The sequence below is a fragment of the Pygocentrus nattereri genome, chromosome 2 (genome assembly GCF_015220715.1).
Source record: "Pygocentrus nattereri isolate fPygNat1 chromosome 2, fPygNat1.pri, whole genome shotgun sequence".
NCBI lineage: Eukaryota > Metazoa > Chordata > Actinopteri > Characiformes > Serrasalmidae > Pygocentrus > Pygocentrus nattereri.
The window spans coordinates 29,572,428-29,595,705 of NC_051212.1; the positions used below are offsets into that span (position 1 = coordinate 29,572,428).

Consider the following 23,278-nt stretch of genomic DNA (forward strand, 5'->3'; position numbering starts at 1 on the left):
GATGGGAGCTGCCGCAAGAGGCCTTCACTGCCAGCAGGCCAGTAAAACACACATTAAGACAGAGCCATTTCTTCTCAAACACTTTTGTAGTGCAGTAGCCACAGTACTGTGTTCATACTGAGAGCTACAAGAAGATGTAGCAGGGATGTACATGAACACTGATTTTTTTTCCAATTTATTTATTCATCTATTTTTCCTATTCCTTGTACATGCAAACATGCTTGGCTAATACCTCATTCTGATTCTGGCAATAGCAAGCTCAAAAAACCTTTTTTCTGTTCTCCTGATACCTCAACAAACCAACATGTTGACATTTTTTAGCCCTTTAGTGCGACTGTAGCAATTTACAACATTTGTGCATTATGAGTAAGGTTCATTTTTTAACTATGATCTATTAATGTCTTTTTCTTCTTAATCTTCTTCATCATGATTAACTTAATTTCAATTTATTAACTCTCAAGGATACTTGCATAACAACATTAGTCAGATTGAGCATCCCTGGTCTAGTGTACTCTGAAAGTCATCCTGAAAGCAAAATTGATCGTTTTTATTTTGTTGATTCACCTATCCGGCCATATTAAACACAATTCATCATACCCTGTCATATAATACATCATATCATGCATTTAAATCACACAATTCTAGTTGGGAAGGCTCAAGAGTATTATCTTTTGCCTGCCTTGCAGTCAAGGTTTTCACTATGTCACAGCACTCTGGGGAGAAATAATATTAACCAATAACATCATGTTTCACCTCCCTGTCCCACCACCCCCTCTTATTACCAAGAGAAAAACTAAGCAAGCTCAGAGACCCTCTCTGATATCATATTTCACTCAGAAATACAGAAAGGAAATGTGTCATGATTTCTGATTCACAATGACTTTAATACTCAAATGATGTACTAGAACCATCTAAAAATGAAGAGTGGAATATTGCACAATGTTAGCAGAAGAGGTGAAGAGGTGAAGCATTTAGAGCCTGGTGTAATTTGAAATCTCAAATTGAGTCAGATGTCTCTGTCCTTCAATGCCTGCAATTCTGTGTGATATTATTTATTTACTATATATTTGCAATATGCAGCAAAAAGTTTAAAATGTTCTAATGGGACCACCTAAGCACTGGCCCAACCTCAGCCAGATTGGTAGCATCATATGATTAGGGGAGACCTTGCTAGCAGGTGAAATATTATGTGTGTGTGTATATGTATATTGCTAGACGTGTACAAATGTACAGTGTACAATGTCATCTTACAATATCCACTGTGTATATTATAATTGTTCTTTATTCTTCAAAATCTATCTTACAGTAAGGCTCAGCTTAGCCTTACTTTGGGAATAGAACTCATGGGTCACCCTGGGTTCCCTAAGCTCCATCGCTTGAGTATGATTATGCAGTACTGGCACCTATAGAGATTTCTCTTAAGTAACTCAGGTCTGTCAAAGATGCAAACTTCACACAATGCTGGAAATCTCACCAATAAAGCACTCATACTTTCTTTAAGAAAGCTTGTTGTTACTTTGAGCGTCCAAAGCTTTTATGCCAAACTGTGCGGCTCTCTTAAACAGGGTTGTGACTCCAAAGCTTATAGCAATTAGATAGCAGAGTGGATAACAGTTCACTTTACTACAACCCCAATTCCAATGAAGTTGGGACGTTGCGTAAAACATAAATAAAAACAGAATACGATGATTTGCAAATCCTTTTCAACCTATATTCAATTGAATACACTACAAAGACAAGATATTTAATGTTCAAATGGATAAACTTAGTTTTTTGCAAATATTCACTGATTTTGAATTTGATGCCTGCAACACATTCCAAAGAAGTTGGGACAGGGGCATGTTTACCACTGTGTTACATCACCTTTCCTTTTAACAACACTCAATAAGCGTTTGGGAACTGAGGACACTAATTGTTGAAGCTTTGTAGGTGGAATTCTTTCCCATTCTTGCTTGATGTACAACTTCAGTTGCTCAACAGTCCGGGGTCTCCGTTGTTGTATTTTGCGCTTCATAATGCGCCACACATTTTCAATGGGAGACAGGTCTGGACTGCAGACAGGCCAGTCTAGTACCTGCACTCTTTTACTATGAAGCCACGCTGTTGTAACACGTGCAGAATGTGGCTTGGCATTGTCTTGCTGAAATAAGCAGGGATGTCCCTGAAAAAGACGCTGCTTGGATGGCAGCATATGTTGCTCCAAAACCTGTATGTACCTTTCAGCATTAATGGTGCCTTCACAGATGTGCAAGTTACCCATGCCATGGGCACTAACACACCCCCACACCATCAGAGATGCTGGCTTTTGAACTTTGTGCTGATAACAATCCGGACAGTCCTTTTCCTCTTTGGCCCAGAAGACACGATGTCCATGAGTTCCAAAAACAATTTGAAATGTGGACTCATCAGATCACAGGACACTTTTCCACATTGCATCAGTCCATCTCAGATGAGCTCGGGCCCAGAGAAGTCGGCGGCGTTTCTGGGTGGTGTTGATATTTGGCTTTCGCTTTGCATGGTAGAGTTTTAACTTGCACTTGTAGATGGAGCGACGAACTGTGTTCACTGACAGTGGTTTTCTGAAGTGTTCCTGAGCCCATGTGGGAATATCCGTTACAGAATGATGTCGGTTTTTAATGCAGTGCTGCCTGAGGGATCGAAGGTCACGGGCATTCAATGTTGGTTTTCTGCCTTGCCGCTTACTTGCAGAGATTTCTCCAGATTCTCTGAATCTTTTAATGATATCATGGACTGTAGATGATGAAATCCCTAAATTCCTTGCAATTGCACGTTTAGAAACATTGTTCTTAAACTGTTGTTCACAAAGTGGTGAACCTCGCCCCATCCTTGCTTTTGAACGACAGAGCCTTTCAGGGATGCTCCCTTTATATCCAATCATGACACTCACCTGTTTCCAATTAACCTGTTCACCTGTGGAATGTTCCAAACAGGTGTTTTTTTGAGCATTCCTCCACTTTCCCAGTCTTTTGTTGATGTTTGAACATTAAATATCTTGACTTTGTAGTGTTTTCAATTGAATATAAGTTGAAAAGGATTTGCAAATCATTGTATTCTGTTTTTATGTTTTACACAACGTCCCAACTTCATTGGAATTGGGGTTGTACATTGGAGATTGGGTTAAAATCCATGGTCAATAAAGCATGTTTTTAATTATCTTAGGAAAAATGCTAATATAATTAAGATAATGTGTGTCTCGATGAGAGTAGTTTTAATTATGCTGTAAATGAAATTACGTTTAACTCATATTCATTTCATCTTACCCTTTTAGATCTCTTTAGATCCTGCCCCTAAAATGTAAGTGTATGGGCCTACTAACTGAGGTCATTCTCTAAAATGAATATGTAGTGTAAGGGTACACTGAATTGTGCCTCAACTGAGACACACAAACTGTCCCTCTTTGTATTCTCTCTCTTTATCCTTTGTCTCACACACAACAAACACAGAAACACACAATCGGACAACTCCATCCCAAAAAGCATTATACCATCAAAGTAATTCACGACGTAAATATTTGATGTTGAAGTACAGTCGATGAAAACTATTCAAAGTCTCGAGAACCCAATACTCTAGTGCAGTTAAAGGGCTTCTGATTAAAACAGAACTGACAACTAAGAGAGGCCTTTTAAGAGCCACAGGCCAAGGTTCACATCACACTCGTATGAAATGTTGTAGGAGAGACGTGTTGTGAGTCACTCCAGCATTCGACCCACAGGCAAAAACGGAGAACAGGCTCAAAGCTAAGACAAGCCTGCGATTCTCCCGGCATCAACAGAGTCTTGAGAGTGACGTACAGTCAATTAAAAAGAGGCGTCACAGTATGTGTGACAGCTCTCTCATTCTCTGCATGAGGGACATGGGAATTCCTGCCTGAGCTTTGACCTCACTGCTACTGAGCCAATCAGCAAGCAGCTAACTGTGCTATTGCACATGCAGTCATGTCATGTGAATTTTCTGTCAGCTCTGCATGGAGAGGGAGTCCAAACCTCATTGAGATGTGAGGAGCTACATGAAGCAATTTTTGCTGATTGTGGAAACAGCTGTCTAGGGAATAGATTCAAAGTTGACTCTATTAGATCTTTAATAATAATGACATTTACTTAATTTAGTTTCTACAATATAAAAAAAAGAACCATAAATGGTTTTCATAGAAGGCACTGAAGTGGTATTTCAGGCCTGATCCTTCCCTGTGTGTTCACGTACAATCACCAGCAACTTTATTAGAATCACCTAGCTTGTGGCTCCACTTTGGGAATACTGCTGATGCACAATGGGTGTTAACTCTCTTAGGTTGTTTTCACATTTGTCCTGAATACTTGAGTCTGCACCGAGGACCGATTTCGGGATCGCTTTGGGAAGCAGCTCTTATTGCCGTTATGGTTTCAGGAGGACAAAAGATCGATTCTCTGAAACATTTCCAGGCTTGAAAACTGCTTTCACACTTGACCAAATGCACTGAACTCACAGAGCAAGTGGACCTGTGTCCAGAAAACAAAACATCTAGTGGTAAAAACGTCCTAGCTCCTCATCAATGGTCAGATTTTGAAGCTGCTTTTGGCTGGATATTTTTGCAAGCGGACCGTTCTCAATCAAGCAGTAGCACTGACACATGTAAACATCCCAGCAATGCCCGATACACTCATATCAGTGGCACTGCACTCAAATGGTATCTGATCAGCAGCAGTACTGTGTTCAAGCTGACCTATCATCAATGACAAAGTGCAGCTGAAAACAGTTGAGCTTTCTTTCTCTAATAATGGCAGAATTAATCACAGTGTAGCCCTGAAATGTCACATGTGTGAAAAACAAAAAAACTGATGAAAATAGCATTTGATGGATTTTGGAACCACTTCAATTGTGCATCACAATTCAGAGACCACCTATTTTACATTTAATTTCATTTCATTTATTTAATTTCCTGTCAAAACAGCCATTAAGTACAAGTTGTTCATTTTTCACTGTCAGAAAAAAGCTAAAAAAAGGAGAAAACAAATGTCTAAGGTCTAAGAGAAAATTACACAGAAGCCTCAATCACTAAATATAATTTCACATTTGCAGATTTGTCCACATTTGCCTTTATTACAGCTTGGATTCTTTTAAGGAGACTTGCTTTCAGGGATATTTTTCCACACCTCCAATGTTCAGTTGTAGAAGCTGGTTTAGCATTTTCTCCTTCTCACAATCCAAGTAATCCAAACCCATTCAGTGATTCTGTAACACTCGGACAGGGTAGTTAGATGCAAATGCAGGGAATCTTTAATAACAAAGTGCACAGAGCAAAAATCGTAGGACAGGCAAAGAATCAAAAAAACAGGAAAGACCAAAACACAGTCACGATGGCTCAATAATGACACAGAGAGTGGCAATACCTCGCAAGGAGGCAGAGTGAGAGTCCGGGTTATAAAGGGTTGCTGATGAGTAGATTGTAGGCAGGTGTGTGAGTGTGGAAGAGTCAGCTTCTCAATATTCCAGAGAAGCTGATCTCTGAATGAAGGAATGCCAGCAGGCGTAACAGAGCGGCCAGTAGTTGTGGCAGATATTGAGGTCTGAGGTGGACCGTCCACCAACATTTTCTTCTTTGTTGAATATTTCCTTTTCTCAGTAACATCTTCACAGCTACACATCCTTTCTGACTTATAGCTGTGGGTTACATTAATTTTCTCTAAATCAACTACTGAAAAAGAAATAACTGTTCTGACTGTAAATAAAATCAATGAAGGGTGGTATTGCAACAATACTGTAGGTATACATAAAGTGCATACTAAAGTGTTCTTAAGTGTATAAGGTAGATGTTTGTCTTGAAGCGCACATTAGATACAGACAACTGGTAGATTTTTCCAATGTTCAAATCAAATATATTCATCATGGAAACAATCACATTCACACTCAGGCACATAGACACTGTATAATTAAACTGAAATAACTGCTATGATTCTCATAAGGAATACTTATAATGCAGTGCACATTGGTGCCAATACTCCAATGTACTGCATGCCAAATCCACAGTACACATTTAGTAGAGCAGACGTGTACCTACACCATCAATCGTAAAGACCAAGTACCCAAATATGTGCTACCATACAGATCCAGCCATGACCTCCCTACGGCCCTAAGGAAAACTCTGCAAAGCGGCATTCCTACCTGAACTGTGAGCCACGTAAACCATTAGCAACACAGTCACACAACCACACCTGACACCTCAGTGCTCCCACTACAGTCCTTTAAATAGTTTGCTTCATCTGATGGTCTAAGAATAAGTAGACCTAGACAGACAACAGTATTTACTGAATAGAATATTTTCTATAGAATCTTAAAGGAAAGTGAATATTAACATTACCCTTTCAAACTGACTCCCCAGAGCCAAATATGAAGTAATATTCATACTACTTGCCTAGTATGCCCAGCTAAACAACATTTTAAATTCAATATTTAATAAACGGTTAATGTCAATCCATTACTTTCCATTCAGCATTAGTCCAGAGTTGTACCTAAACCATGACAGAGATTAGATCATCACTGTCTTGTTTTAAAATTATGTGCTCCTATGAGCAGTGCGACATGTCCTTTTATTGTCTGGACTAGACTGGACTCCTAGGAGGCTGCTGTCGCAAAGTGTGAGTTTCATGTTTATGTGCGATGCAGTATGCAGTTTGTAAACACTGTTGCCTGTCGGCAAACATTATAAATAGTTGTATTTCACTTATACAGACTACAGAGAGATGCACTGCCAAGCTAACACATCAACTTTTATTTGTTGAATATCAAATGGAAGAGGAGAGAACACAAGTGTAACTGATTGCTGTTCGCTCAATTCACTCTCATGGTGTTTTTCGTCTTTCTTGGTGACCAGATGGTTAGTTCTGCTTCATCCTCTCAACAAAGCCGTAAACAAAAGCAGCTTTGACACGAGGGGGCGTACAGGGCTGACCACACCACCGATCCTAAAAAGTGGCAAAAAGGCTTATTTAGAATGATGCCACAGAAGAACCACTTTTGGCTATAGAAAGACACTTTTAATGGATCGTTCTTTGAAGAGCCACTTTTGTAAAAGAGATGTGTGAGTGGTTTTTAGACTTTAATATTAAGATTCTACAAAAACATTTTTTTCCTGGAACATTACTTGAAAGCCAATAAGCTTTTAGCAACCTGTGTTTTTAAAAGTGATGTGTTGTATTCCACTGGTCTTCTGCTACTGCCTGCTGTTGTAAAGGAGCTGAATCTCCTTCTAGTAAGTGAGTGGCTGCCTCACGCTGCTGTGGTGGGCTGCGGGCTGCACTCAGCCATGTTCCTGGCTCGTTACTTGGCTTCACAGACAGTATAATTTCAGGCTGACATTGCCTCAAACGAACGGCTGTCAAGTCCAGTGTTGCTGTGGGGGAACTCGTGGGACGCCCGCTCAAAAATGTCCTACTCGCCAGTGGGGGAAAAGAAAGAAAGAAAGAAACAACAAACTGCACGAGCCCAGGGAACAACTGTTTAAGTTGTGACAGGAAAAATGGCCAGTGCTTGCAGAGAGAGAGAGAGATAGAGAGAGAGATGGGAAAAGAGGTTTGTGTGGTGGTAGCACATGTTTTCAGGTTGAATTATCATTGTAATGTAATAATGGGGTTAGTGACTACTGTTATACTTCACCAGCAGCCTTTCTAAATAGTCCGTTAATGACTGAGATTCTTCATCAACCAAAACGGAATGACAGTGGTCACTGACATCTGCATGGATTGAAATTTTCAATTGATGTCACAGGGCATACTTTGTTGTGACTCTATAATGTAAGTAAGAGTTTAAAGAAGTTTTCATACTTTTCTACATTTTTTAACACAGACAGAAGGAGAAGTGAAGTCTATGTGATATGTAGGTATAAACCACAAACCTCCTAGAAAACCACAAGATTGCATATAGTTAAAAATGCACATTGATATATAAGAGATTAACTTGTTTGGCTGTTTCTATTTCTTTACCGCAAGAAAGTAAACAGTTATGCTGAAACACAGGTCACAGTCCTGGAAGTAAAACTCTCATTCTTATCAAGCTGGCTGACAAACTGAAAACAAAATCTTACGCTACTCTTCAAATCCAAAGCATATGGGCATTACAGAATTAATATGACTTCTGAATGGTACTCCCTTACAGAAATGAGAGTTCTGCCACTGCCAGGCCAGGTGCTATGGCATAAAAGGTCATAAGGCATAAGTTGACTTTCTGTATGTGAGTTAATACTAGCAGTAGCAATATTGTTCTGACTAGTCCTTTCGGTTGCAACTAATTTTGCCCCATAATAAGCATGAAAAGAAAAACTTTATGTTAGAGTTTATGTTATACCAAATGAAACATATTCAGTGTTATAGCTGCAGTGAATTTACACCATGAACGCCACACCAATGGGTTGCAGATTTACATGGAATTGTATGTAGTTGCCTCAGTTGTCATGTTATCATTATCAAGCCAGCTAATTACAGTATATCCACTACTTCAGACCACTGGGCTGGAATTCCAGTTCCAAGATTATTACTCATTTTGAGACATTTTATTAAAAACAATCACAATACAAAGCATAATTTCACAGTCACTGCATAATTTCATAAGCAATGTCTGCTTATGAGTAACACTGTGTATTAAGCTTTTGCAGCAGCAAAATTTGGACGTGTGTGTTATGTTCAACATCGGCATATGAGTCTAAATGCACAGCTTTTGGGCCGTGTGCAAGGTAAAACATGCATGTGCGTTTGGAAGAGAAGGCCGCATAAAATGTGGAATGAGTTTGAACCTATTGAAGTGGCTATTTTTGCAGCTTCTGTCCTCCTGCTGTTAAAATTAGGCACAATTTGCAATATCTCTCAATAGACATGCTGTCAGGACTTCCTCCAACAATGGCAGCAGTTAAATGGATAGATCACATGCTGAAAGAATGTCTACCATTAAAATAACGGTTAAAACACTCTGGACCAGATACACGTATGTGAGAAGACGCAACACAAAATAAGCCATGATGTGGCTGCAATACGCGCTCAACTCCATGTATTACTGATTCACAAACTCCATTTTCTGATTCAGAGAAAAATAAGCCCTTTAGAATGTTTTGGTGGGAAAGAACTTCCATCATTAACACTGCTGTCTCTTTTTCACTGAACCTGTCACAGCAGTTTCTGTTTTGTCTCCAGTTTGTTGATGGCTTTATTTCACGCTGTCTTTTAAACCTCTAAACATCTAAGCATCTAAGTGGGTGGAGCTATGAGCAATTTGTATGATTAACTTCAGTCTTAGTAAACTGAATGTTAAATTCAGGTGCATTGTGAGCGCATATTGTCAGTACATCAAGGCACATTGTGTGCTGTGCTTATTCCAGAGTTTTTATTTTCTGTTACGGTAAGCGGCTACCGCGCTCAAATCCGTCATCTGCCATTATGCAAATTATATGTGGCAGTCGTGCAGCACTGACCAATCTTTCCAGTGTCCATACACAAGAAGGATGTACACGCACAGTTCTGTCTGGAGGACAGGGATGAAAAGTTGTGTAACAGCTGCGTTTGCGTTCCAATTCTGTATAATCCAAAAGTTAATGAATACAAAGACAAAAGCAAATGAATACAACATGACTTAACTGATTTAGAGCATTAAATTGCAGTTTTGATAAGTCACTACAGTTTTTTTTTGTTGTTATTTTTGTTTTTTAAATGGCATATTTAGACAGCGGTGCATGTCCCTGGATGACATTGTAAACAAACAAGAAAAAAACAAGGAATACTACACAACTCTTTCTTACTGCACAGACATATTTCATTTAAACAGGCATTTTTAGAACCAGGTTTATGAGAGGAGCGTACTAGAGAAGAGAATTTATTTGAAATTTATTTGAAATCCACCACTTCATTACTGGCAGGTTCACTCACATCCTACACTGTAGACAGACACGCCCCTTAAGGGACAGGGCACTAGTGGATTCAGCACTGCATTCAGGGAACATTCAGTGCCATCACAGAAAAGAGTAAAGCCAGTGAGTTCAGCTACTGTGTTTGGTAACAGCTTAACATGAGCAGCAGAATGATGCTGTCAGGTTCTGGTGCAGCTATGGTGCTGTGTGTACATGTGTGAATGTGTCAGCTGATTAGTTATTCATGTGTGTTGTTTATTTAACTGTGTAAATGGTTGATGCTATTTTATTAAAACATTTCTGAATGTTGCTATAAATTATACATTATTTTTCATGTTTTTTATATATTTATTTGTGTGTGTGTGTGTGTGTGTGTGTTCTCTCCCTCTGCGCTACCTGGCTACACTACAAAGGCTTTCTCCTTCTCTCTCAGCGAGCTGCAACCACAGGCCTTGTCGTATCCCAGTGCCTGCAGCACTTTCTCTGGCGGGTGTTTATGTGCGCCAGTGAGCTGCACACAGGCTGGCACCCTGCACACGGGCACTGGGTGCTTACTGTGCCCTCATCATTTACATCCATTAAGCCAGGGATGGACGGACAGAGCGGGCCGCCAGCGGCCCAACGCCAGGCCTAAGGTGGCCTCTCGCCAGGCCTGCCGCTGCCGATAAACGCACACACACCCTCCTCCCTCTGCCCAGTGCTCTGCCTTTCTTCTCCCTCACTCCTGCTCACACACATGGGCGAAGGACAGCCAGCTGCCAACGCTGTTATTTTCTCTATTTCTGGTTTAAACGGAGCAGATTGTATGGGTAGCAAGGAAAGTGAGGAAACAACTGGGATTTTGCATCTGCATGTTCGGTATAAAGTTGAAAACAACACTGGATACCCAAGACAATACAGCACATGCAGTATGCAGTATGGTACATATACAACAGCTCAGAGTCCATTCCAGTTTGGTGCCTACCCAGGGAAATCATCAAACTGTTGTGGACCCTCCAGGACCAGACTTCGAGACCCCTGGCCCAAATGCTTATGAAATCATATGCATGGAAAAGCTTGGAAAATTCTATATTATTTATTAACTTGTAGCTAAATGAAACAAGTCAAGAAATTCTGTCCATTACATTTCAATCACCATTTGTTTTTAGAAGTAAGACAGGAGAAATATTGTTATTAATTCAAGATAAAAGTTCCATTACAACAGAGTCTCGTTTTACATAAAGAAAAACCAATACTGACATATGTGCCATGTTTTGTCTGTTTTTGGTATCAACAATATTTTTGACAGCACTGGAAAAAAGTCAGAAGTGTAGATTCCAACTCCAGCAGTACAGATTATAAACTGAATGTAAATGTAATATGTAACTATGCTATTATGTAATTACACAATCACATATTAACAGTGAAGTAAAAAAAACATCAGCACTAGACTTAATAATAAACTTAGGAATTAATGTTTTCTTTCATTTCTTGTTCATATATTTCAATATTTCAATTTAAATCGTATGCAAAAGTTTGGGTGTCCCTGGTCAAAATCCATGTTTTGCTGATTTTCATACATCCTCTGAAGAGAAAACACTCCTGCACATTTTAATGCACAATTATTGTTTATCTGTTTTATTTAAGAAGAAAAGAACATAAAATGCAGCCTGTGCAAATGTTATGGCACATAAGATTTTCAATGTCTTTCTTTCCAGTGTGTTAAACTTTTATGGAAGCCCTAAAGAGACATGGATCTGCACTTTTTTCTTTACTCTGTTTTTCCATTAAGCTATCTGCACTTCTTTTCTTGAGATCTTGTGCTATTTATGTCACTATCCCAGCAAAATGAATGTTGTTTTTTGACATCTTGAGCTATTTATAACATTATCATGACATAATGGACATGTTATACCATGGGATGGCACAAATATTTCAAAAACGTAAGAAAACAATAATTTGATCATTCTAATGATATAAATAACTTATCGCTGAAAAATGGACTAAAAGCAATGTGCAAATCCATGTCTTTTTAGGGCTTCCATAGAGATCTTCCCTGTAGAGGATGTGCGAACTTAAATCAACAAAACGTAATCTAACCTAGGGTATTCAAACAATTGCATACAACTGTTTTAACTGGCATGATGTAAATAGTTCACAACACAACCCCTCAAAATGCAAATAGGTAAGTAATTGCAATATGATTCTTCCTAAAATATAATAAGCTATTACATTATTAATTTATATTTGAAACAAGAAACCATATTGTGTTCATTAATATGCAATCCACAGTGACCTCCATGTGGTTTCGCCTGGCTATTATAACATAACTATGTTTGGTACAGTCATACTTCCAGCAGATTACCTCTAGCACACTCCCTAGCGGTACAAGAACGAGGAAGGTTAACCACCCCATGTTAACCTCATTCTAATTCTGTCCTCCCTGTGACATCATCGGCCCGCGTCCCAGGGGCGGGTTTTGATGTGACTATTCCCACACGGTTCTTTCACTGAGTGCAGGGCTGTGTGTATATGTGTTAGGGTAGTAGCTGGAGCATTCCCCTTCTCTCATTTCACACCTCACTGCTTAAGATCCTTCATAGTCAACATAGTAACCTCAACCTGTCCCAGGGACATGCGCTCACACATGTGCATGCATGCATGTGTGCAGCCACACACACCCTGACACATTTACAAGGATAGAGCTTCAGCGTTTTCAGCAACAGCCTGTGTGGAGCTTCAGCTAACCCAAATACTACTCCATGTTGTAAGGAGGGCAAAGACCCCACTTATGCCACTTCTACATGATTACACAATACAATTCTAGCCCGAGCACATAGCATAGTTTTCTTTACTTTTCTCTTTCAGGAAATCACACCTGTAAACTTTTCATCAGATGTCACTTTTCTGGATTGACTTTTGTATGACTTCCTAAATTTGGCATGGATTTAGATCTTAGTAAGCAGATCAGACAATGTTATATCCTACGTATTGGTCTTTGTAAAACAGTAAGACAGAGGAGTAAGATATATTTTCAACTAATTATATTAACCATATATGTAATATCTATTTATATTTATAATATAACTATTGTGGCATAAGCTCTGTGCTTCAAGAGCTCAAGGGTTGTGGCATGTAAAGCTGCACCTGCATGTGCCATCTCCTCAGTTAAAAAGGACAATTGCTTTTGTTGTTTATTAGTTCAAAATGTGCTTGTGTGTTAGTTGTGTTTCAATGTGTTCTGCTGTGGGTTAATTAGTGTAGGTTTGGTGTTCACTGTCAATGGGTGTTGTACTGCTAGAGGTGACCTCCCCCACTTTTCTTGCTGTGCATCAGTGGCCTTTTCTGCTTTGTTCAATAAAATAGCAATTTCCTTGAGTAGAACAATGGCATTTTCTGGCTCTTCTTCTTCACCACTATTTATATTTATTATTTATGTCATCTATGTACATAACATAGGTCTTAAATGCTTTAAATGGGGGACTGAGAGGGCGGCACGGTGGCGTGGTGGGTAGCGCTGTCGCCTCACAGCAAGGAGGGCCTGGGTTCGATTCCCCGTGACCGGGGTCCTCTCTGTGTGGAGTTTGCATGTTCTCCCCATGTCTGCGTGGGTTTCCTCCCACAGTCCAAAGACATGCAGTCAGGCCAATTGGACGTGCTACATTGCCCCTAGGTGTGAGTGACTGTCTGTGTCTGTGTGTCTGCCCTGCGATGGACTGGCGACCTGTCCAGGGTGTATCCTGCCTTCCGCCGGAAGACTGCTGGGATAGGCTCCAGCTCCCCCCCGCGACCCTGACGGAGAAGCGGCTTAGAAAATGGATGGATGGATGGATGGATGGGGGACTGAGAGATATTAGCAAGACATTACAGAACATCAGTTATATTACCTTTCTTAAAATTCATTTATTTCCTTTATTCTTCCAGTGTTAAAAGTTGTGTTGTTTTTTTTCCTGATAGAGATGTTCTGGATACTAGGATATTGGGATTTTTGGAACCAACATGGACATCATCATGGGTGGTATAGTGTAGTGGGTAAAACCTCTGCCCTCTTTGCCCTAGATGGGGGTTTTGTTCCTCACCCACACCAGCACCCTACCCTATAACAATAAGAGTGCTTGGGCAAGACTCCTAACACTACATTCATCTATGCCTGTAAAATGATCATCTGGCCATAAATTTAAACATTAATGGATTATTTAAAAATAAACATCATGTTGGTTTGATAATCATATTTGGATGTGTTCATGTTAAGAAAAGAGCACAATCATATAATCTGAACCTGAAAATGGTGAATAGATCAAAACTATGGAATAACACAAATGGAATAAGAACAATCAGAAAGAGTGGTTTGGTGTTGACAAAAGCACTCATTAAGCAGTTTTCAACAGAACTCTTCTTTTGTACTTCTATATTTGCACTTCTGCAGGACTCAAATACATCCTAAATGGCACATTTGACATAATACTTTGCACAAAGCACCTATAAAGTCACATCCCACTCGATCTATTGTTGTAAATCCCCTGTACTTTTGGTTTTCCTTACAGAGGATATGTGTAATTTACAAAACTGTAAACATGTTAAATTTTATATTTTAGTGAAATTGCATCTGTTCTAGACATGTCCTACCTAATCTGTATTATTGTAACTGTGCAGGTTATTCATTTCAGTGTAAGAAAAAAAAGCAGAAAACACATTTAATAGCAAATTACTCTGAATTCTCAAAAACTAAATATAATACTTAATATTGAAAACTTTTTAAGAGACTCAATTTCAGTTTTTCAAGGACATGTGCAGGGATATTTTATCACACCTCCAAAGTTTAGTCCTAGAAGTCTGGATTTTCTGCTTCTCATGATTCAGGTTTTCCCATTTACACCGAATGATGTTAAGGTCTGGACTCTGGGGTGGTCAGAACATTAGCAGCTTCTTTGTTTGATTTGCAGATTCTTTTTTTGTGTATTTTTTTTTCTCAGCAACATCCTTTCAGACTCAGTGAGTCGTCTTCTCACAGTGGAAGGACGGACAAAAAACACCTGTGCATTTTTTCTGATCTGAATCAAGAGTAGAGCTTGATTTTCTCCTCTGTCTCAAAGATGAAAGATGTAAGTACTGTTTATCTGATGGCGACAGTGGTGGTGGTCTACCAGGTCTTGCACAGTTGTTAGCAGTCCCATTTTCTCTGTACCTTTATTCACTTTTTGAACTGCAGTTTTGTAATCTCCTGTTTTTTCCACTTATTTCGCTCTGACATTCCCCTTCCTTGTGCAAGCAGATGCACATAAACGTACATATCCTAAACGTAAATGTAGAAGATGTTTATGAAATCCATGACTGTGTCTTTGTGTTTACTGTACTTGCACATATTTGTGTTCTGCATGATCTATTTATGCTTGCACTGCTGTACCATGAAAGGAAAAACTAGTATTGGCCTAATACATGCAAATGTACTTGGCCAATAAAGTGAATCTGATTGGTTCAAATGTATTATTGACCAGAGACATTCTACAAATTAACTTTTAATGAGGCACACATAGTAATTAGGATAATAAAAATGACTATATATATAGTCTATGCCGACAGAAAAACGCAGCATAAAAGACTAAAAGCTGTTGAACTCCCATAATGACAACTCAGCTGAAAATAATCTCCGTATGGTCTCCCGATGCCTTCCTAAATCCCACATCAGTGACAGGGACTTTCGAAGGGAAGGAAAAAACTGCCTACCGAAACACTGTGCTGTGCTGAAAGTCTGTCCAGCACAGTAAACATCCCCCAAGAGCTATGCAAAAGCCACAACTTTGGTGCTAGTTTTGTCACCAGACGCGGTGTCAGTAGAGCAGCACGGATGGTGAAAAAGGCCAAGGGGGCTCCCACCCGTTCACCCAGTCGCAGGCCTCGTGGGCAGATCAACTTCGACACTCAGCATGGAAAAGAAGGGGAGTGAGGGAAGTAGAAAAAAAATTCAAGTGAAGTGAGTGAAACTGACAGAGTGGCTGAAAGGAGGAAAAAAGACTGTGAGTGTTAATTACAAACACCATGCAGAGAAGGAGAGAGGGAGAGAGGGAGAGAAGAGGGGGATTAAGTCAATTGTGGAGGATGGCCCTATATAAAACAGGATAGAAAAGGCAAGAGGAGAAAAAAATAGCTTTAATTAGCATTAGCTATCATTAGCATTCAGAGGGCGGAAGAGAAAGGGAGCGCGAGGACAATTTTGGGTGACGGGCGATTTGGGTGGGCAGCTTGGAAGCCTACGAACTGCAGACAATGAAGTCACTGTATATAGTCAGCTGATTCCTCTCATCTTCTTCACAGTATGGTCCAGAAATCTGCATTTTTCTGTCCTGACAGCTACACAGAGGACATTCCTCCATCTTGAGTAATGAGGAAAGTACTTTGCAGAGGGAATTTTTTACAACCCACAAGTCAGAGCGTGTAATAATTCAAATTGATTAGCTGCATGTAACTGTGTCGTGATCTTAGACAGCAGAGGTCGTATTACAGAAACACAAACTCTGAAACCTCATATTATGTGTTTAGTCACCAAGATAGCTTGAGTAAGGACTGGATTTTGGACAATAGCTATTACATAATAACAGTTCTAAAATTCATAACCTTATCCTAACTCCACTGATAATAATGAATAATGAAAGACAGAGATGAAAATGTGACTTGATATTAGGAAGAATAACATTAGCATAGCTCGTGTGCTGGCTAAAGCTTTGGGAAACTGAAACTGCACAATGGCAACACTGTTAAACAACAGCAGGCATTGTCATAATTTTCTTACCTTCCAGTTTATTTCACTTTAGTTTTGCTTTGACATTTGTACATTGGGAGATGTCTAGCTAACTCATATTTTAACTTTTTTTTATATTTGATGGTAGTCTGCCAGTGTGAGACCATAACCTAACCAGAGTTTCTGATATCAGCACACATATTTTAAAGTAATTAACATGTGTTGTATTTTACCCAAAAGCAATGTCTGAATTACAAAACTGTCACTGTACCCACATCACAACTACACAGGAACTGTCTACTTATTTAAAATGTAACCTTTATGTAGTAGCTATGGATTTTTTTTGTTTTTACATGGCAACCTGATCAAATCATAAGGATCATTTAAAGATGAATGGACATCTGCCTTTGCTGTGTACATACTGCCACATTATGGAATGGTTTACATCAAGAACTACAGAAGGCACAATACATGTATACTACTACAGCTACCTTTGCAGATGCAGTGTAAGTACTCTCACAATGTAAGTAACTGCACACTCCTTGTTTCAAACAGAAAAGTCCCGTTTGAAAAACAGCAGTTCATACAAATGCAATTACCCTTACCCTATTAGACATGTGTAATTACATAAGAGGAAATATGTTGATGCATTTATCAAGTGATGCTTACATGATTGAAAACTGAAGTTATATATGTTTACATAAACCACACTCCTGTATTCCATGGGTAACAGAACACAGCACCAGTGGTTATAGTGTCACATGTATTAGTAATGAGTAACTACACAGTTATTAGAGACGCTTATTTTAAAGTGGTGCCTAAAGAAAACTTAAGAGCTGGACTAAAGGCCACATGTAGTGTATCAGAGAATGTAAGCCGATTTCTGACCTTGAATCTGTCGATCCAGAAACTAAATAAAATATAATTCATCACACAACTAACTGCATTTAAATAGTATACACACAAAAATCACTGTTAGGTTCAATGTAATTGTACCACAATTTTCCAGCAATCAAACAGAGCCAGCTTACCTGGGCTTTATTACTTCAAAATAAAATGTACCCAAACAACCACAACAACCCAAAAGAGCTGAACGAAAGGTCACATGAATGATGTTCTAGTGAGGGACTTAAGGGTAGCTGTTGTTGAAAGAAGCATATCAGATGGGAAGTAATTCTCCGATTCAACATCAGTTGGAGGCTAAAACTAAATTATCTGTTCTCGCTCTTTAAAGACTCAAGCAACGTTACCTTATCATGAGGCTTTGCTGGCTTCTTTGCAAAGCAGCATCTCGGTGACTGTTTCATCTCTCGCCTGACACCACGCTTCAGCAAACCTGTACCTCATGTGCAACATCAAACCTCCTTCAATGTCAACCATCCATCAAAACCTGAATATGCTTAGCCCTTCAAAGAGGATTTGAGGCCTGCGTCCGCTTCCTATATGACAGCAATGCTAGCAAAGGACTGTTGATTACATAAGAGCAAATGGAAAAAGACACAAAGTTACAATAGCATGGCATTTAACGTCATGCTATTAGCCTAGCCTACATCAGAAAACACTGATAAGTATGACTCTACTCTTCTTGCCACCCGATATGCCTGGTTTTTCCTTTACTTCTCTGCATCAGAGGCATCTTACGCAAGCATCTGACTAGCATTGCTAATAACGTTCATCCTTGCCAGTTCTAACAATTTTACCCTGACAGTCTGGTGGGTTTTGTTGCACAACACTGCTTGGAACGTCCTACTTTAACAGGAAAGGGGAGTACGGCCGATATGCAAAATAACCAAAACAGGGCTTCAACAAAAAACACACCCAACTGGAAAAATGGTAAACAAGGATACAGCTGATCAGTGCTTTTCAATGTGGTGCCAATTTGGTGCTGTAAACTTCACAGACTTTTTACAATCCAGAAACTATATCTCATGCTAAAAGACCAATTCAAGGGTTGGCAAATTGCGGCTCTTTTACTGCCCTGTTGTGGCTCCACAACAGAATTAGAGTTTTAGGTAAACATAAATTAATCCTCCTTTGCAGTAAAATAAAACTCTGCTGATCATTCTAATAGTTTTAACAAATACTGGTGTTAATGTATAGCAGCTAATTCACCCTTTAACCCTGAATGTTGATTTGCAGACAACTGGTCACATAGCAAGACAAGAATCTAGCCTAGTTAGTAGCTAAGGGAAAGATTTAATGTGGATAATGGGTAATGTGTATAATTTGAGATGAATGGGTTAATTTGTATGTATAAGCACTAAAGCTGGTTTTCTGATTCGCTTAATCTGCAACAAAAAACTTTCAAACCTTAAAAAAGTCAGTTTCTCGTTCGCCATCTTCTCGTTCGAATTTTCCCGTTCCGCCTTAAATGGTGCAGCAGTTACATTTTGGCACTCCAGGCACCATTTAAGGTGGAAAAGAAAAATCTGAACAAGAAGCTAATGAATAAGAATCTGACTTCAGCCTCATTAAAAAATCAAACATTTAGAAACATTTTATAAGAACTTGTTCTATTTTTGAAGAAAAGTGTCCTGTTGGAGATGCGAGAAAAGGCTATAGCTGAGCTAAAAGCAGAGCAAAGTAAGCCTGCATTTTTGTTTCTATTATACTTTTAGCCTTTACTAGTACATTGGCACATACTGAACATATTTATATAACCAAAATGATAAAATAGACATCAATGTTGTAGCTCCCAAAGTGGTTTGATTTTTGTTGAAAGCACAAAATGGCTCATTTTAACATTTGGGTTGCCAACCCCTGGGCAAATTGCTGGCATGCTGCCGATAACAAGCAACTCACAAGCAAAAAGTCTGTTTTCCAACATAGTTAAAAAAATGGGTGCATGGAAATGTGTACACAAGTACCACTGTGGGTAACCTAAAGTTTATCCAAACAAAATTCTTATAAGAAGACATTAGTTGATAAAGTTTCAGCTTAAATTAAGTTGATAACATCTTCTAATATCTGGTAATTATGCTATTGCTTATATATTTTGTTAATTAATCATCTGATGATGGCTCTAGTTGTTGATGGTCTGGTTTAGGTTAATTTGGCCAGAATTTTGTTACAAAAACTGGTGTTGTATGGTTTTCATGTTTGGACCAAACTTTCGGGCCTGATTAATGCTGTACCCTGAAGCAGGTCTTTTTTGGCCTTTCATTAACAAACTATTTGCTGAATGTCTGCTTTAAGTACTCCTTCCTGCACATGAGCCGCTTGCTGCTAAAAGCTTGACATTTGTTTCCATTAGGCACAGGCTAAACGCTTCATTAAGAACAAGTACAAAGAGGAACGTATCTCACTCTTTCTCTTCTCGTGCTGGCCGCTAAAAAAACGCAAGCACCGTGTGGTGTGTTTGGGGTAATAGTAATTGTCACGGTGTCAGACAGGGCTTTTGTGGTAGCAGGCTGGGTTAGCGGGCCCCATCAGTGGGAAAATTACAGAGCGAAGGGAACACAATTAGCCTGCACACTTGTTAAAAATCGTCGCTCCTAAATGAGCTCCTTTCTAGGAAACAAGAAAGAGCCACGAGAAAAAAAGACTCTCAAACAAATCCCAATGTTTATTAAACATCTGCTTTTCTTTTTATCCCTCGCTTCAGGGACCACAGAGTGAGGAATGAAGAAACGGGGGGGAGGAAAAGAAGTAAAAGGAGCTGGAAAACAAGCAGACATCAGTGCTTATTTCTCAAATATGTGACAACAAATCATTACAGCACAGCTACAATTGATCAACAGTCACCTGATAACAGATAACAAAAAAAAGTGTTTTTTTTTTTCTTTTTTCTTCCCCATACCCCCTCTTTCCACACCGTAGGGCCACCGGGGCCTCGGAAGTGTTTCCTCACGTTGTGTGGAGCCTTCAATCTATCAAAGCAAGTTGGTAGGGAAATTGAATTACAGCAATGGCTACAGCAAAGGAGATCTTATTTTCTTTGGGTCTGACTCCTTGTTTTTGTGCACTCGTAACTGTGCTAGCACGCAAACTCAAAGATATTTAGAATCAATGGCTTTCTGCCTGGAAAGATGAGAGGGGATTGTATTTACAGCACGGAGAAGCTTCTGCCGCATCATTGACTTTAATTAGTAATATCACACACCGTTTTCCGCACCAGTTACGTCTCTGATGCAACTCCGGTAGCCGTTAATGACCTTCATTTGTGTGGATTAGTCCTTTTGGGGGACACGCAAACACGCATGCAGCAGACGACGGCACAAAAATTACAACACACAGTCGCGCTTCCTCCTCCGCATAACTTTCAAGTTGCTTTATGCAAATCAGCCAGGCATTAAATTGATGTAAGGCCTGATGGTAAATAGCATGCATTTAAAATGGTGTAAAGTTCACATGGAGCTGCTGAGGGAAAAGTTCTTAACCCCTTGTGTACAAGGGAAAAATGACCTCTTAATATTATATCTCAGAATGTTAGCACTGCTCTTGAGAAATTAAGCAATGAAAGCCCAACAAGATGACACCTGAGGCTTGTAGACTTTGAAGCGTATCTACAACATTACAGTATCTCCATCACTAGTGGATGTATGTGTTAAAGTAAAACAAAGGGTAATAGAATGGCTTCAAAGTCCTATAAAGAGTAGGCCAGAGATCTTCACATCCAGATCTGGGATGCAGTTTCTGTTCTGACTATAAGAAACAAGTGGCCCTGATATGTGACACACTTAACTTCTTTGGCATTGTAAACATGGTAGAATCTCTCTCACATGTCCGCTGTATCTGAAGACCTTACTTGGTCAGCATCTGGTCAAGCAGTAAATGCCTGCCATGGAGATTTAATGCTTTTTCACAGCAGACATAAAACGCCATTTCACTAAGCTAACCTATGCATTTATTTTCAACTTTCATTCAGAATTATGTGTTTCGATTGAAATGTAGAATTTAGAAATCTAGAAACTAACAGGATATTTGTGCTTTTAAGTAAGCAAGCAAGTCAGTGTTTTGATTGTTTTTAAATGTTTTTTTTTAATAAATGCTAAAATTTTAATATGAAGGAAGCTTCAGTTATGCTGTCTGTTATATCTATGCATGGAGAGGTGTGAAATGTTTTGACAGTGCGTTGTTCATCTCTTCTTTTACCCACAGTGTCCTACTTAATCAGAATTAATGGGAAAATGATGTTATTTGATTATATTGATTTAAAATTTTCATTTCATTTTTCACCTACTTCCCAGAAGGCGAGCTTTCAACCCTCCTCCCACCCACCCACACACCCACACACCCACACACCCACCCACCCACACACACACACACGACTCCTGTGATAGCTCATCTGGCAATGATTACATCATCTTTGCATTACTTGTAGCTTGCAGACCCTCTACCCTGTGGTTCAAATATGGATCGCAGTAGGTGGGGGGTAGCTTTGATTGAAGCAACGGTAGGGGTCCAAGCATTCAACAGTGATGCAAATCAAATATTTAGCTTGATGCTGATAGTGAAGTATGATGACTTAATTACCATATTGAAGAGGGATGTGTGTGTGTAAAAGTAAGGTCCACAGTAGCTTGTTATCACACTTTGCAAAGCAAATTCACACAAAAATAATCTTTTCACATTTCCCTCAATTTTCTGTCTCTTCAGCAGAGAGAAATAATGGCTCAAACTGCTACATACATCTCAGGCGATAAAACTTACTTTGTGGTTCTGAAGTAAAACAGCCAATAGGGTCCCCTTTTAAGACTCACCAGAAGCATTTTGACAAGCTGACAGAATCAAAAATAGAATATCTGTTCTCTCTTTTGTTTGAGCATAAATCTTTCTTAAAAGAAGGGAAAAAGTACAGAAAAGTGACTTGTGATTATGTTTCCACAGAAATGACAAAATAATAGAAGATGGGCAGATACAAGTTTTACTCACTTTGGTAAAACACAAATGCTGGCACCACTGCATACTAGAGAAGCTTAATAACAACTCTACTGTACAGGGGTACAGTTGTAGACTGTAATCTGTTGTCATGCACAATTTCTCAGTCAACTTCTGCTCCATTCATCATTGGAGAGTTTCTGACCACTGGAGCGATCTTAACCAAACATTGCTTGGGTGTCGCTGTAGTTTTTACAGAATCAGTAAAACTCCAAGGTCAAGAGAGGTCCAATAATATCCAGCTAAGGTTCTGTAGATAGAAAGTGACCATTGATGGAGGGCTAGAGGAGGGCTGACACAAACTGAGCACAGTTTTAGACGGACAACTGTCTCTAATATAGTGTCTAGTGAGTGCACATACACTTTACAATATGCAGCCTATATATTACATTACTTATATTACATTGCATGATTATAAGATTCTATTAATACAACAATAATACATTATATCACATTACATAACATTACTTATGAATTTTGATACATTTATGGCTGTGGCAATTATAAAGAAAGTATTGTTAACCTCTTGTATAGGTTTAGGCTGAAAAACAAATCAGCTCTCTTGCTTTCCAGCATCCTTTATTACTTTGCAAATATGCATACTGCATATGCATTTAACTCCTTTTCAAATTCAATGCAATTTCCATTTCTCTTTATTGAATCTTACACAGTCAGTCGTTCAGAACATTCTAAAGGGTTTTATACACTGGCCAGGGTCATTTTACCATCCATGTATCTAAATCTACTAAACCAAACATGTAAAACGTAGCCATCCTAAGAGTTCCTAATTACCTTTT

The 23,278-nt window shown here is 39.1% G+C and overlaps 1 protein-coding gene across 1 annotated transcript in view; it reads right to left on the minus strand.

The window, feature by feature from the left end:
* ppargc1a (peroxisome proliferator-activated receptor gamma, coactivator 1 alpha) overlaps window positions 1-23,278 on the minus strand; it is a 400,186-nt gene that overhangs the window by 150,864 nt on the left and 226,044 nt on the right.